Here is an 18227-nt window from a genome sequence, read left to right as displayed (position 1 = left end):
AATTACCCCTGGCGGTGCTCAGGGGACCATATGGGATGCTGGGATTTGAACCCGGGTCGGCCACGTGCAAGGCAAATGCCTTACTCGCTGTGCTATCACTCCAGCCCCAAGAATATGACTTCTTAACAAGAAGAGGGTTCCTACTAGCCAATACCTCTGCCTGCACCTTTAACATGGACTTTCCAGGTTCAAGAATTGTGTGAAACAAATGTGTGTTGTTTGTAAGTCTGCTTCCTTTTACTACAGCCTTACTGTTTTTGTGTGTGTTTTTAAATAAAATTACATGTAATCTTTGAAGTCATATTTTATTAATATATTTTAAACTATTAGCACTTGATTTCTTTCATTTTCACTGTATCACTGTCATCCCGTTGCTCATCGATTTGTTTGAGCAGGCACCAGTAACGCCTCTCATTGAGAGACTTATTGTTACTGTTTTTGGCATATCCAATACGCACAGATAGCTTGCCAGGCTCTGCAGTGCGGGCTCCATACTCTTGGTAGCTTGCCGGGCTCTCTGAGAGGGGCGGAGGAATCGAACACGGGTTGGCCACGTGAAAGGCAAAAGCCCAACCACTGTGCTATCGCTCCAGCCCTCTTTCATTTTAACCACACTATTATGAAATACAAAAATACTCTCGTTTATAGAGGTTCTGGGATAGATAGCATACTCTGATTGTCCTTATATTTTAGTTAGCATGAGAATTCTTTGTCCTTGCATATTATTATTTCTCACACACCTAGATGAGACTGCTGAAGAATTTAGAAGTATAAAATAAAGACCCATAATTGACCCTTACTTATTTTAATTAAACACTTATTACTATTTTTTGATCAGAAAAAAATTTAATTGGATAATTCTGTGAAGACATAGGCATAAATAGGGATTTTTTAAAGCAAATTGTAACAAAGTAATATCCTGTAGCACTTTGAATTCACAGTGGAAATAAACTCAATCTAATGCATAAATATTTGTTGAGGGCCTGTGAGTCCAAGAATATTTTATATGGGCTAAAAGGAAAATCCAAATATAAATTAAGCCAACTCTCAACTTCTTACCTCCAGAAAGCATGAGACATGTCTATAAAGGACTTACATTCAAAGAAGAAGAGTATGACATTATCTTGAGAACCAATAGAAGTTACCCCCTTATATTTAATGACTGATGGTATTTTGTTCTTGGGGTTCTAGGGTATGCGCAGAGGAGTGGAGGGATGCAGTAATCAGCTGGGAATCAATTCTAGGACCTTGCACATATAAGGCATGCGTGCTGGCATTTGAGTAACATACCTGGTCTAGTGTTAGTTTCTAGTGATGAAACTTGTACTGAAAGGGAATAAACATCTCCCTGAAAACTTCTTTTCCTATGTCCTCTTTCTTGGCAAGCACAATTCATGCAAGACTACATCAGGTCAAAAACCAGAGTTACCTAGTCTCCAATTTTACTCACTTCTCTAATATTCACTCAATTATACACACCCCAACACCATCGTCATCACCAGTTTCTGGGCTTCCTTTTCTATATGATTATATTATTTTCTTAGTTCCTTTTAGCTATTAGTCACACAGTTTTCCATATCATCCTCTGTTACATTTCCAAAACTGTTGGATAACATTGAGTTGTCCTTGCTCCTTTTGCAGGGAGCTTAAGGTTTATTGAGCAACTGAGGCAACACAACAGTGCAACTGAGGCACACCCACAATTCCATCAGGCACTAATAATCCTATGTTGCTTTTCTCTTTCCTTTATGTCACCTGCATGGTTTATTTAGCAATGTCTTTTTTTGTATAGACACAGGAAAACAATTGATGCTTTACTAGGTAACATGGGAGTCATTTGACTCCAAAATAACTTTTACTCCTGGGCATCCATCTTTACTTGACTTAAGCCTCAGTTGCCCTTAGTTCCAAGCATTAAGGAACTGAGCAGGGTCCCGGTGAGGGACTGGATGGACCCAGGGCAAGTTATGAGCTACCCTGGCATCAAAATGGGCCAAACCAAGCGTCATAATACTTAACTACAAGTTAAGTGTATGGTCATAGACAAACTCTGTCATGACTCAAAAAGAAGTAACTGAATAAGGACCTTGTTGGGATTAGGAAAGACTAATCTGGCCTATGGACTATGGTCTAGAATATATAGCAAGATGTCCCCAAGAAGAGCCAACCTTTGATCTTTATATATTTCTTACTGTGTTCTACAAAACAAAATTGCTAGAAATATTATAAGAAGCAAATTTACTATGACTGTTTAAATGGATTACTAACTGAAGAAAGGAGAAAGCAATACACCCTGGATGAAATCCTGCTCTTGAGCAGATCTCCTAGTAATCTCCTCAGATGACATTTTGTACTTGAGTTAATCTCCTGAAGGAGTAGCTTTATCTCTCTTTGTTGTTATGATAATGTTCAACCGAATCTTTGTATGCCCACCCTTCATGATTTCTATATAACTATGCTGTAAGAGGTAAGAGGGGACTGGACTTTGAGAAGGAGATGCTGAGAATGAGAAAGCGAAGACTAGATGCTAGGAAGGAGATGCTGAGAAGAAGAAAGTGAAGACTAGACTCTAGAAAGGAGATGTTGAAGATGTTGAAGACTAGGTGTTGGGACGAGAAAGTTGGGACTAGATGCTGAAGACTAGATTCTGAGGACTAGACATTGAGGACGAGAGGGTCAATGATGAGCTGTTGAAGACAAGGAGTAGAACTGAGACTTTGGAGTCTTTGGGACTAGATGACAATGATGACTGGAAGTAGAAGACTATGGAACTACAATGAGATGAGGAAGAAAATGCAATGAGGGAGAAGACTTTGAGGTCTATGAGGAGACTAGGATTTTGGAACTCTGATGAACAGGACTATGACCAAAAAGACACCTACAACTGCTCTGTAAGGGGAGAGATCGGACTACACCAGGGAAGAGAGAAATAAACCGACTACCAACTAGCCTGGAGCCCTGTTTCTCTTCCTCTGTCCATTGCTTGTCCTTCGTCCATCTGCTGCCATCTGTCATCGGGCCTGTGGAGGCAGCTCTCAGCTACCAATGCTAGAGTCCCACGCCTGCACAGGTCCATCCTTTTTTTATTTGAAACTTACACAAGACCATTAATACAAAATAACAAATAAAATATAATCATGTTTATTCCGTGGCTTGAAGTTCTTTGATGCCCTCTTCTAGAAACCAGCAAATTTTAGTGGAAAAAATGCCCTGAATTATGTGCCCATTACTATAGGGGCCCTCCTCAGACCATAACAAGTCATTCCCTGGACCCAGATTCAATTTCCAGCATCGCATATGGTCCCCTAAGCACTGCCGGAAGTAATTCCTGAGTAACCTCTGTGCATCACCAGGTGTGACCCAAAAAATGAAAAAAAAATTTATGGGGGGTATGGTGCCGCCAGCATGTCAATCTGTGCTTGCAGGGCAAGTGCATCAGTAGCCTGGTGGTGCCTTCAGGCTTCCTGATACCCCAAAGTTGCTGTTATACCTTTGGCTGGACCCCAACGTGGGACCAAGAAATTAAACTGCCAAAAGTTAGGTTTTGTGGGAGCGGCGCCCACGAACCACCTTCAGGTCAACTATATAAGCTCATTTATTGGCTTATTTCAGAGACCCATGGATAAATCTCAAAAGAGATCAAAAGCCACAGTTAATCTCGGACCCACACATCACTGAAAAGACTGAGGTAAATCAGAGGGGGCGGGTTGGTCTGGTGGCCTGCCCAAGCAGAGCCCTCGGTAGCCACTTGCTTCCACGATCCAAAATCACTACCATACCCACTGTCTGACTCCACCGCCTCAGATCAGACCTCACCAAGACATAATCTGTTAAAAATTCTGGTATGCAGGTTTTGTGACTGAAATCTCCAGGCGTTCTTGGAGTTGGGATGGGCTACCTCCCCCCACATCCCAATATTCACGGCAGTTTTGACAGTCACCTCCATAAACCAACTCCATTGCCACCCTGTAAGCTCTATTACCGATCCTGCTTCAGAGACTCATAAATAAATCTCAAAAGAGATCAGAAGCTGCGGTTAAGCTTGGACCATGTATAGCTGAATAGACCAGGGTAAATAAGAGGGGGTGGGCTGGCCTGTGCCCACTCAAGCAGAGCACCTAGCAGCCACTTGCTTCCACGGTCCAAAATCACCACCATACCCCTGGCCTGACTCCACCATCTCAGAAGAGACCTCACCAAGATATAATCTGCTGAAAACTCTGGTATGCAGGCTTTGTGACTGAACTCTCCAGGCTTTCTTGGGATTGGGATGGGCTACCTCCTCCCCTCTCCCTGTACTTCCAAAAGCCACACCCCAAAGATGCCACCCAACTGAAAAGCTACTCCGGTCTTACCACTCCGATAAAAATACCAAATGCCCTGAACAAACACCATGACCTCTTAGCACCTGTATTGCAAACCATAACGCGCGCACACACACACACACACACACACACACACACACACACACAAAAAAAAAAAAAAACAAAGAGAGAGAGCAAGAAGGAAAGTGCCTCCCATAGAGGGAAGCTGAGGGTGGGGGGTGGGGGGTGGGGGGTGGGGGCTGGGGCTGGTGGTGGGGAAATGGGGGTCATTGGTGGTGGGAAATGTACACCGATGGAAGGATGGGTGCTGGATCATTGTATGACTGAAACCCAATTATGAACTGCTTTGTAATGGTCTCTCTCATGAATATCCAATTTAAAAATATTTTTTAAAAAGTAATGTGAAATTCATGCACAGTTCAATCAGTTTAATCGATGGCTGAATAAATAGCAGTGCCTACATTTTAAAAAATAAAAGAGTTTATACCTCCAGGTAATTTGACATTCCCATGTCCTTCTTCAGTTGCTTTCTCTTTAAATTCCTTTTTCTGGTCCATCAACAAAATAATGCCAATTCACCTTTTATGATAGTTCTTCAGACCCAGGTTCTCTTAAAAGTCCTTTAAAATTGTGTTAAATAATATATTTAACTACCACTTCTACAGTTTTTAAAAAGTGGTTATTAGCATTTGACATCTCTTTCTAAAACTGTTCTTAATTCAGCACAAAACACTGCTGTAATATACATTTTTACAGGCTCAAATTGTTTTAAATTAAAAGTATAGAAAATAACAGCATTCAGCAGAAAGTAATAAACTAGGCTTTTATTTTAACATATAAATTGGTAAATGGAAAGCAGGTTTATAAAATACAAATATCTATTGTACATTATGTTTTCTAAAACTTGTACCAAAAATGATTTTATATTAAGCTCCACTGAATATTATTTAAATTCAATTTGTGATAGATTTGACATCCTATTATATCAGATAACATGTTTTGTTTTGAGATTATTTTCTCTAACAGAGTCAAATTTCCAGTTTTTCACATTAGCATAGCTGGGCATTTTCAGCTCATTTAAAGGAGATTAAAATTCTTAAGAAGCAATATCATAAATGTAATTTGCCATTTTCTGAACTCAAGTGCTATCAGAGGTACAAGTAAGCTGCCAGAGACTCACTTTATTATTAGACTCAAGTCCCCATAATCAGCAAGTCTTGATAGTTTTTTCTAAAAACAAACCAAAAAATAATAATACAAGAGCATATAAGGTTATTTTGTAAAGTTAATTTGAAAAAATGAAATGAGCTTAATTTTATAAAGTACATTCTGGGCTTGAACATACAGTGATTCAGAAGCTTTCCTGCACACTGCCAATACAGGTTGAATCCCAGGTACCCCATATGGATCTCCTGAGTTTGTCAAGAGTGAACCCTGAGCACAGAGCCAAGAGTAATCCCTGAGCACCTCCAAGTGTGGCACAAAGAAACAAATAAACAAACAAAAATATAAATTCAGCTGAATGATTCTAATACAACTAACATTGCCTATGAACTACTGTTGACTTGAATTTTAAAACTTCATTAAGGGGGGGCTGGAGCAATAGTACAGCCGGTAGGACGTTTACCTTGCATGCGGCTGACCCAGGTTTGATCCCCAGCATCCCATTTGGTCCCCCAAGTACTGCCAGGAGTAAGTCCCGAGTTTAGAGCTAGGAGTAACCCCTGAGCAAAGCTGGGTGTGATCCAAAATGCAAAAAAACAAAAAAAACCCCAAAACTTCATTAAGGTATTTTAAATCCAGTGGCTGGAGAGATAGTACAATAGGTAGAGCCTTGCATGCAGCCAAGCCAAGTTCAATCCCTGGCACCCCACAAGTTCCCTTAGCATTGCTGGGTATGGGACCAAAAAAAAATTTTTTTTAAAGACAAAAAAATATTTTCAATCCAGCCACTAAAAAAGAATCTGTAAGAATAATTTTGCCAAGAAAAATAATGTATGAATTTTGTTGTCTCACTTAAAATGTTTCATTGTGCTTTGTTTACTTGGAGCTAGAAGGCTGGCCCAGTATTCTAAATAAGGTGATATAGTCAAATTGAAAACTGCCTAACACAGAAGTATTCACTGAAAGGTGTTTATTGAGAAAACAATGCTCAACTTTGCAAATATTAAAAGTCTTGTTGACCTTATTCAGCAATTTATGGAATCAGCCAGCATCATGTATGGCAGATAGAAAGGTACTTTAAGGAGGCCTCAAAAATGAAAAGGACTAGGGATGTAGTTCAAGTTGCAGAGCACATGTCTTGCATATGTGTGGTCCTGGATTCAATCCCCCAACACTGCATACCACCCATCACCACCACTAAACCACACCCTCCCAGCACCACCTACCAAAAAAATTGAAAACAAAAGTATTATAAAACCTAGTTTTACCACATTTTAATAAAAATTTTATATAATCTAGTTTACCACATTTGGGTATTTATCCAACTAATGAAAGAATACTAGTCTAATGAGGTATTTTTACTTTTATGTGTATTGCAGAGTTATTCACAATAGTTAAAATTTGGGAAGATTCTAACAACAACTTAGTGTATAAAATATGGGATATATAAGGTCACCTGACCCAGATACAATCTCTAGCACATGTGGTCACCTGAGCACCAGAAGGAGCGAAACTTGAACACAGAGTCTAAGCCCTGAGTACAGCCAGGTAAAGACCCCAAACAGACATACACAAGAGAATACTACTAAGCTATATTTATTTTAAAAAATTAATTTCTGTCATATGCAACAAGGATAGACCTAAAGGGTACTATGATAAGACCAGTAAAATAAATTAGAGAAAGAAAATATTGCATGGTTTCATTCATATACACTTCATAAAGAAGCAAAAGAAATGATGAACCAAGTAAAACAAAGTTAAACCTTTAGGAAATAAGAGCACTTATTGGTTACTAGAAAGGAAGGGGAAAGGGAGAGGGTAACAGATGAAATAGGTTCATCTTATGGTAAAGGATAGAATTAGACCTTCAGTAGTAAATTCAATGTGATTATTCAGATGTTGATTTTTAATAATGCACACCTGAAGACATGTTACAAAGCCAATTTTATTTCAATTTTTAAAAGTTTTTTTTTCCTTTCTGTTTTGGGGCCACACCCTGTGGTACTCAGGGCTTACCCCTGGCTCTATGCTTAGGGATCACTCCTGGCAAGGTTCCAGGATCATATGGGTTGCCAGGGATTAATCCCAGATTGGTTGCATGTAAAGCAAGTGCCATACCTATTGTACTATTATTCCAGCCCCTAAATTTTTTTTTAAGAACAATATGCTAAGGAGCTGTACAAAACAATTTATACAGAGAGGAGTAGGAACAGGACGCCTCACTAGACACAAAAGCAGGTTGGTTGTTGCAAGATTAATTTCCCTTAGGAGTTGGCAAATGTTTATCTGACAGATTATTTATCTGACTAGTGCTGATCAGGTAATTCCTGCCTGACTGATGTTAAGATTCTATTTCTCGAAGAGCTGAAACTGTAATTTATATCTGATATGGTTACATAGTGCTTAGCACAAGTCCCCTCAATGTAGGTCTATTTTAACAAAAAATTTGGATGTAAACACGTATGTTTCTCAGGAGATGTAAAATGTTCATGGTTTTGAACCTAATTATATCAAAATGTAATCCCAGTTACAGGAATGAGACTTACACATTTTCATATGGTTGTAGACTTCTTGGCTGGAGCGATAGCACAGTGGGTAGGGCACTTGCCTTTCACAAGGCTGACCTGGGTTCGATTCTGCTGTCCCTTTCGGAGAGCCTGGCAAGCTACCAAGAGTATCCTACCCACATGCAAAGCCTGGCAAGCTAGCTACCCATGGCGTATTCAATATGCCAAAAACAGTAATAACAAGTCTCATAATGAGATGTTACTGGTGCCTGCTCGAGCAAATCAATGAGCAACAGGGTGACAGTGTAGACTTCTAAGTCTATCTTCATGTGAAGAAGATAATTATCATCCATATGGCAGGAGGAGCACCAGTAATTTGATGCGAAGATAGAGAGATAAGATTTTTCAAAAGCCTATAGTGATGCTAAAGTTTTTTAGTGCCGTATAAGCGTTCCCAACATGGAAAAGGGAAGGGAAGGAAGGAAGGAAGTTGAAAAGGATAATACAGAGAGACACATGAAATAAGTACCACAATTGTCAGGGACAGAAATATGTTCTCTTCTTTCATGTCTTGTGATTAAGTTGACAAAAGACATTCTTATGAGGAGAGAAAAAAAAAAACTATTTCATTCCATACCCATGGGGAACCCTTTATGACATGAAGGAAATTGAAGGACAGAAAGGGCAAAGGCAATACAGACACTATCCTGAGATAAGGTCTGAGATAGGGGCCTGGGACTTCTAAGTGAAGGAGGGTTTGAATAGCGGGGGTTTTTTGGTAGCTAGATGTCAGTTTTTCCATACAGATGGGTCACAAAAGGTAAAAACTCTCATTAGAAGCTCATTCCCACCCACTCTATCAAAATTCTCCTGAGCTGCTGAGGGAGAGGCAGTGTTTTCCTTGAGCCTGCACAGTCATGATTATGTTTTGCCCCAAAAAATCCATATGCCAAAGTGTATCTTGGGGAAAACCTGTTTTGAATCCTCTTCAGTGACAAATCAGTTAAGAGGTAAAAAACAAAAACCACCTGGGAAATTGCCAATTAGATAATTAGATATTTTACAGACGTTAGAGTACTTTGTGTTGATAATGAAAATCACTGAGACTTACTAAAGCAAAAGTCTTAGGGCAGAGTAGTGATCTATCATATATCATTTTCCCTGTTAATATTTTGGTTTAAAATACTGGTTTACTATATACAGTATGGTCAGTTTAATGAGATATAAAATGACTTGGACAGTAAACAGATAACACCTTTAATAGAACAGAAAGTTCTGGATTCATGGTCAGATAGTACAGCAGATAAGGTGTTTATGTTGCATGTGGCTGACTCAAATTTGATTCCTGGCACCACATATAGTTCGCTGAGCACAGCCAGGAGTGCTCCCTGAGCACAGAGCCAGGAGTAAGTCCTTAGCACAGCTGGGTGTGCCTCCCTCTGCCAAAAAGAAAGAAAGAACAAAGTTCTGGACTCAGTAGGGAGGAAGGCTATCCAAATGCTGAAAGTGTAGATGATAAGATCATCCTGTCTGACAAGATTGTTTACCACCTGCTGTTCCCCACTGAGAAGCACACATTGTGCCTGTTTTATGTAAAGATGAGTCTTAAAGTTTGAAGGCAGAAGAAATGACTTTTATAGTCAAAGCATCTTTCCTTAAAAGCAGTTTTGCACCTTCTCTGGAAGGCTGTGAAGGTGTTGCAGCAAGCCTTTGGAAGAAGTCAGAGCCCAGGAAGGCAGAAATCTGAGAGGCAAATGCCCAGAAAATGAAGGACTATGCAGAGTGTTGAGTTAAAGTGAGTCCTAACTGAATGGCTGTTTTCCACTCTCCCCAACTGTGTGAGACGAAGGAGGTATGCCTGCAAGAACACATGTATTTTCCTGCATATGTGGACAGACAGAAAATTTAGAAGCTGATTTCATTTTTTAAAAAATACTGCTTCAACTATCCTCTTGAAAAGTAGTTAAAATTTGCTTCAACTTTTACTGCTGGCTTTTAAATAAAACATCAGAATCTGGCGTACAGATCAAGTTCTGGATTGTAGTTCAGTTTTTCAAAATCCAAGGGACTGGGAGCTTGGGAAACCTCAGTTTTCTCAGCTGGGGAAGAAACGCACTGGGCTAGAATGATCTCTGAGGCTTTTGAAGCACAATCAGTCTTACCCTGTCTATTCCCTCTCCCCTGAAAACTACTATTTTATTCTGTATGAGTTTAATGTTTTCAGATTTCCACACAAGTGAGAGATAAAGGGCTTGTATTTCTATCTTAGTTCACCCTGAGGACAACCATGTTTGCACAAGTGACGGGACTTTCTTCTTTTATTGCAACTAAATAATATTCATGTTTTTGTGTGTGGAGGAGCGGTTGTGTGCTTGTGTGTGTGCTGTGGTGAACACCAGAGTGTGTATGTCTTTTCAAAGCCCAGTTTCGTTCCTTCAGGCCTCTACCTAGAAATCAAATTGCTGAACTGGCTTATAAGTGGAGGGTTGGGATGGGGCGGGGTTGGGGGTGGGTAGGTGTGGGGGTGATACTGGGGACACTAGTGGTGGAGAATGTGCACTGGTGGAGGGATGGGTGATCGATCATTGTATGACTGAAACTCAAATATAAAAGCTTTGTAACTGTGAAAAAAAAACCCCTGCACTCTCCCCATCCCAACCCTCCCCCTGCCTCCATGGCAGATAATTTCCCCCACACTCTCTAATTTTGGATATTATGATTTGCCATATAGATACTGAGAGGCCATCATGTTTGGTCCTCTATCTACTTTCAGCACACATCTCCCATCCCGAGCGATCCCTCCAACCAATCACTGACTTAGGGGTCCCTCCTCTCTCCCAGCTGCCTTCTCCCCCAGCCCATGAGGCAGGCTGCCAAGCATGGAGCAATATTCCTGGCCCTTGTCTCTACTGTCCTTGGGTGTCAGGCTCATCTCATGTGTTATTTTATGTTCCCCAGTGAGTGCAGTCGTAGGCGCAGTTTTAACCTTTGCGATAACACCAGTTTTCCCAAGGGTTCGCCCACTATGTGCACACTGGAACCTTTCTGTCCCGTTTCCTTTCTGTCACCATGGGTCCAAATGGTCCAGAAGGCGAAAATCCAATGGCCAGTGAGTCTGTCTGAATAGTTTTTCCAACCAAAACCTCCCACATCTGCCCTGAAACACTCGGCCCCGCCACCTGCACCCCAGCTCAGCCCCAGACAGGAGACAGTGGCGCGTGTCACTCACCAGGGGCCCACGAGCACCGTGGAAGGCCACAGGGACCGACGCGTGTCCTCGGAGCTGGGGAAGACGGAGTCGGGCCGTTCAGTCCCGGAGTCTCCCGAGGCGCGCCTGTCACACCTCTGTCAGCTCTGTCAGTCGGGGAGTCTCCCTCGCGCCTGTCACAGCCCTGTCAGCTCTGTCAGGCCGGCGTCCCTCCAGGGTCGCCCCTTCCGCGGGAAGCTCTGAGGCGCCCCCTTGACCAGGAACATTCCCCACGAGCGACGGCGTCCCCTGAGGGCGAGGCAGGCGGCCTCTGACAGACGCCAACGCTCTGCCTAAACCTGTCCCGGCCCTCAGTGTCCGCCTGCACCTGCCACAAAGGCCAAGGAGCCCAAGAGTCATTCTCTATTCTCACGAGAGCTCGGGTGCTAGCCCCGCCCCTCGCGGCTCAGAGCCCCGCCCCGCCACGTGCCCGCGTGGTTCCACGTGTATCCTAAACCCCACTTCTCTGGAATCTTCCTTTGGCTAATAGTCCGGCTGCGAAGCCGACATCGAGTCTCGCTCTGCACCTTAGTTTGTGCTTCCTTGATGATCTGTGAAGTTAAGCATCTTTTCCTGAGAGTTATGTTTAAAATCTCTTGAGGAAAATGTGGGTTTAGTTGGACCCAGTATTTAGTCTCTTTTATTTTACTTATTTTTTTCCAGCGTCAGGGATTTGACGTTGAGGGTCCTTGCACGTGCTCCACCAAGGAACCACGGCTCCCCCGCCCTTAGATTGTTTGTGCTATGCATGCGGGTGAGTTCTTTCTATATTTTTGGATATTACCTTAGGCGAAGTATCATTTGTAAACATTTTCTCCTGTCATGTAGGTCATCTTTTCATTTTGTTGTGTTAGCTTGTGAGTGTGATGTGCATGCACTGACTGGCACTTAAGTATTTGGTCTTCTTGGACATATACTTCTCTAGTGGTGTAAGAGAGGGATACAAGTTTTCTCATTCTGCTTTTGTTTCTCCTGCTTTGCCGGCAGCGTTTATTGAAATAAGAATATCCTTTCTCCATTGACTTCTTGGCTTTGTTGTTGATTTTTGGTTGACTGTATAAACTGTCATTTAATTCTGAAATTTGCTTTTTCTTTTTCTAGTGCCTTATCTTAGAAACTGGTTGGAGAAAAACAGAAAATGGTTGGAGACCATTTTTCTTTTTCTTAATATAGCATTTTAGTGCTACACATTTTCTCCCAGATAGTACTTTTGCTACATCGCTTATGTTGACATATTTTCATTTTACATAGCATAATTTTTGTTTTCTTTTTCGGTTACACCCATTGTTGCTCAGGGCTTCTCCTGGATCTGACCTCAGGGATTGCTCCCTGATACTGCCTGAGGGACCATGAGTGCGAGGGATAAAATCCAGAGCTCCAGCATGAAAAGGATGTGCTACAGACTTTTAAGCTATCTCCTGGCCCTCCAGATAATTTTAATATACTTCTGACTTATTACATAACTCATGGGTATATAGAAATGTACTATTCAGTTTTCAAATGTTTGAGATTTTTCCAAGTATCTGTAATTCATTTCTAATTTAATTCAATTAAGGTTAGAGAATATATTTTGGTTACATTTTGTATGGCTTTAATCATTTTAAGTCTATTGAGAATTGTTTTATGATTCAGTCATCTATCTGCATAAATTAACTTCAAATGGAACAAAAACATGAAATTATAAAATTTCTCCGAGAGGGGTTACCATTGTGATCTTGAATGAGAGTTCCTAGACATGATACCAGAAGCATGATCTTTAAAAAAAATTTATTATAACATTGTGATTTACCAAGTTGTTCATAGTACAGTTGTTTTAGTCACTCACTGTTCTGCCACCAGTGTGACCATTCCTCCAACAGGGTCTGCACTTTCCCAGCCATCACAAACACCTGCCGCCTTAGCAGACATAAACAAATTTACTTCATGTTGCTTGTTACAAGCAATATGAATACATAGGCAAATGGAATTATAAAAAAAATGGATCAGTAAATCAGTACAGGATAATTGTCATCTCACAATGGTGTTACTAAATGAGGATTTACTGGGCTAGTTGGTATTTGTTGAACCTCCTGTGTAATTGTTTTCAGTCCTTGGGTTTGGTGGTCTTCTACACAGCTTTCCCATCAAATTTGCTGTGCTCCAACTAGGGTGATAGTTGAATCTGGAGATATCTGCAGCTGTGCATTCCAGGACCTGGATGGGCTTGGTGGTCTGGTAATTTGTGGAAGTTCAGTTGTGAAGCCGGGCTGTTTCTGAGTGGAGAGTATCAGGTGTGGCTAAGGCCTGCTGTGTCTTTAAGCAAAAAGGGAATCTGACAGTCCCCGTTCTCAGAGGGCTCAGCTTTTCTACGAGGCTCTTTCAGTCCAGATCCACCTTCCACACTGACCCCATCCCGTTCCCATAAAATCATGCAAATATGCATGGAATTATACATGAAAAATAGTTATGGGGCAGGGGGAACACATGCGAAGAGTGGATGGTGGGGCGCCACCAGTGTCATTGATACCTGATGAAGGAGGGGAGCTCGGAGGGCTGGGCAGGGCAGTTCCAGAGCAGAGGGGAGGTTTCCTACTTGACCTGTCCCAAGTTTGTCAGAATTATTCTGGCTTCAGTTATTTCCTAACGTTCAGGCCTTGACTTGGAACCTGTGAGAGAGCATCTGTTTGGGAATAAAGGCTGTAACAAGCTTGAAGTCATGGTGACCTTTAGCCACTTAAATTCCTCAGAGCAACTTATGTTGAGGGAGAGCTGAGTAGCAAACCTCCAGGGTCCCACTGGGCCCTACTTCAACCCTAAGTCCCTACTGTAATACAGATTACCTAATCACCCCATAAGACTGATCTGCAGACAACTTGAGTCCCCAGTCTTTCTTGCTCCCTTCTGTTTTATTGAGGTAGTGGGAATAGAGGAAGAATCATTCCAGCTGTGCTCAGGGATCCTTCCTAGTGGTATGCCGGGACTATATGTAGTAATGGGGATGAAACTGACTAGGATCTGCTGCATGCAAGGCAAGTGCCCTAGCCCCATACTATCTCTCTAGTCCTCTACATAACTAATGTTCATGATCATGATGGGAGAAGAATGCAACATCTTAAACTGACAATGAGTCAGTGATGTCCAGGAAGTTTAAAGAGGGATTTCACCTTCAGACCTTATCACTAACATTCTGTTGCCATAGGCTGGCGTTGCTATTGATTCTGAGTATAGGGCTATGACAACATTATCGGGCACTTATGAGGTACTAGATACCATACTGAGTACTCGTGTTCTCTCAGTGTACCCCACAACACCCTTTGAAATGAGTGGTATTATTACTTCCGTTTTATAGGGGAGGATACTGATGTTCAGACAGGGGAAATGTGTTGCTAATATATGACAAACTCAAAAGACCTGGTCTGACTGCAAAATCTGATCTCTTATCTGCCACATTTGTTTCTAAATCTTTATCCCTGGCAACCTTCTGTTATTTTCAACAGAGATCCCTCCCAAACTCCAGAAGTATAAAGACTAAGGGCAAGTGGACCTCCCACTTAGCTGTACCCTAGTTACCTCTCTACAGGTATGTCCAAGTCAGAGTCCATCCCTCTGCCCCAGTTTCTCCAGTCCCTGGTCCTCTAGCTCTTGACTAGCTCCACCCACCAACCCTCAATTCTGCTAGATCAAAACTTTGAGAATATGGGCCAGAGAGATATTACAGCAGGTAGGGCACTTGCCTTGCATGCACCAACCAGAATTCTATCCCCACCATCCCATTTGGTTCCCCCAAGCACCACCAGGAGTGATTCCTGAGTGCAGAGCAGGGAGTAATTTCTGGGTGTGACCCCAAACCAAAAAAATCTGAGTGATCTTGTTTATCTCGTCTCTGAATTTCTATGCCCGGTACCTTGGACTGACCTCATAGTTCTTCTCCCATTCTGTCTGTGCCCTTGTAAAGGTGCCCCTTACTAAGCCATCTTACTTTCTCACCTATATAATTTCTTTTTTATATACATGAGAATTTATTGCAATCCAAGAGCATATTACTGGCTTCAGAGATGGCTGAATGTAAGAAGTGAAAATGATGTGATCAGGGTTCTCACCTATATAATTTCTAACGGCACTTTCCCCCAACATTCTTACCCCTTCCTCTGCTCCAGCTGTTCACTGACTCTAGATTGATGATTCTGGTGAGAAAGATCCACTGAGGCATTCCCTTTTTTTTTTTTTTAAATTTATTTATTTTTAATTAGAGAATCACCGTGAGGGTACAGTTACAGATTTATACACTTTTGTGCTTATACTTCCCTCATACAAAGTTTGGGAACCCATCCCTTCACCAGTGCCCATTCTCCACCACCCGTAAACCCAGTGTCCCTCCCACCCTCCCCAAACCCATCTCCCCCCCACCCCACCCTGCCACTGTGGCAAGGCATTCCCTTCTGTTTTCTCTCTCTAATTAGCTGTTGTGGTTTGCAATAAAGGTGTTGAGTGGCCGCTGTGCTCAGTCTCTAGCCCTCATTCAGCCCGCAACTCCCTTCCCCCACATGGCCTTCGACTACAATGTAGTTGGTGATCGCTTCTCTGAGTTGACCTTTCCCCGGAACGTGAGGCCAGCCTCGAAGCCATGGAGTCAACCTCCTGGTACTTATTTCTACAGTTCTTGGGTGTTAGTCTCCCACTCTGTTACTCTATATACCATAGATGAGTGCAATCTTTCTATGTCTGTCTCTCTCTTTCTGACTCATTTCACTCAGCATGAAACTTTTCATGCCCATCCACTTGACTACAAAATTCTTGACCTCCTTTTTTCTAACAGCTGCATAGTATTCCATTGTATAGATGTACCAAAGTTTCCTCAACCAGTCATCCGTTCTGGGGCATTCGGGTTTTTTCCAGATTCTGGCTATTGTAAACAGTGCTGCGATGAACATACATGTGCAGATGTTGTTTCGATTGTACTTTTTTGCCTCTCTGGGATATATTCCCAGCAGTGGTATTGCTGGGTCAAATGGGAATTCAATATCTAATTTTTTGAGAGTCGTCCAAATTGTTTTCCAGAAGGGCTGAACCAGTCGGCATTCCCACCAGCAGTGAAGAAGGGTCCCTTTCTCCCCACATCCTCTCCAACAGCGGTTGTTTTTGTTCTTTTGGATGTGTGCTAGTCTCTGTGGTGTGAGGTGGTATCTCAAAGTTGTTTTGATCTGCATCTCTCTGATGATTAGTGATGCAGAGCACTTTTTCATGTGCCTTTTGGCCATTCGTATTTCTTCCTTGGTAAAGTTTCTGTTCATTTCTTCGCCCCATTTTTTGATGGGGTTGGATGTTTTCTTCTTGTGGAGTTCAACCAGTGCTTTATATACCATTGATATCAACCCCTTATCTGATGGGTATTGTGTAAATATCCTTTCCCATTCTGTGGATAGTCTTTGTATTCTGGTCACTGTATCTCTTGCGGTGCAGAAGCTTTTTAGTTTAATGTAGTCCCATTTGTTGATCTCTGTTTTTACTAGATTGCTTAGTTCCGTGTCACGTTTGAAGATACCTTTATCTTCAATATCGTGGAGGGTTTCGCCGACCTTGTCTTCAATGTACCTTATGGTTTGTGGTCTAATGTTGAGGTCTTTAATCCATTTTGATCTGACTTTTGTGCATGGTGTCAGGTCAAGGTCTAAACCCATTTTTTTGCATGTGGTTGTCCAGTTGTGCCAGCACCATTTGTTAAAGAGGCTTTCCTTGCTCCACTTCACATCTCTTGCTCCCTTATCAAAGATTAGATGGTCATACATTTGGGGTTGTGTGTAGGGATATTCCACCCTGTTCCATTGGTCTACGGCTCTGCCTTTGTTCCAGTACCATGCTGTTTTAATTGTTACTGCTTTGTAGTAAAGTTTGAGGTTGGGGATGGTGAGAGGCATTCCCTTTTTGAGCAGCCTTCATTGTGCCTCGAGGGTCTTTGCGAGACCCTGGAAGCCAGGTGATCTAGTTGTCTGACCTCATTCCTCCTCGTTGTTCTGGACTCCACACTCAGTTATCCTGGACTACTTGTGCCTCTGAAAGTCTCAGGTTCCTTTTCCTGAACGTCCCTAACCCTTTCCACCCTGCCTGCTTCCTTTCACTCCTTTGCTGTTTGACTTATTCTTGTCCTGAGGTGCCACCTCCAGCAAGGAGAAAGCTCTCACATTCCCAGTCTGTCTTAAGTGTCACTTTCTTTAAATTTTTCTGTGGCAATCCATGACTCCTCATGGAACCCATATCCACTGTACTTGGTTCTTCCACCAAACCAAGGTTGTTGTTTCTTTTTTTATGTATTCAGTGAACATGTGCATGTGTGCACGTGCATGTGTGTGTGTGTGTGTGTGTGTGTGTGTGTGTGTGTGTGTGTGTGTATCTGTGTTGGAGTCCTTGTTCTTGTGGTCTCTGTTACAACTATTAAACTCTGCCATAACTCAAAAGCAACCACAGAGAGCACATCAAAGAAAGGCATGGCTATATTCCAACAAAACTACGGACACTGACATTGGAACTTCAAAAAGTTTTCATGTGCCATGAGAGGTGATTGTTTTGATTATTTTTCCAACTGAACATGTAAGAATCAGTTGTGACCCACAGGCTGCTTAAAAGCCCATGGGTAGGGCTGGTTTTCTTGGTTGCTGATGCCTTAACTGCTCCATGAACTTTTACCAACCAGAGCAGAGTCTCATCCAACTTTGCATTCATGGTACTTAGAACAGACTCCAACTCATAGCGGGAGCTTAATGATTAACTTCTTTGATAAACAAAAGTTGCATAGTCAGTGAGTGCTAGCATCAGGATTTAAACCTGACTCAATTTGACTTTGCAGGGGGATGCCACACAGTCCATCCTGTCGTCCCAGCCTTCAGTGATACACACAGTAGGAGTTAGGATAACCAAATAGAAATTCTACTTAGGGCTGACATTGCTAGTACATAAGGCAATTCTATGTTTAGTGCTGGATTTCAAAAATTTTATCTAAGGTACTAAAGT

Source organism: Sorex araneus, chromosome 6 (genome assembly GCF_027595985.1).
Source record: "Sorex araneus isolate mSorAra2 chromosome 6, mSorAra2.pri, whole genome shotgun sequence".
Classification (NCBI taxonomy): domain Eukaryota; kingdom Metazoa; phylum Chordata; class Mammalia; order Eulipotyphla; family Soricidae; genus Sorex; species Sorex araneus.
This window is presented reverse-complemented; position numbering follows the sequence as displayed.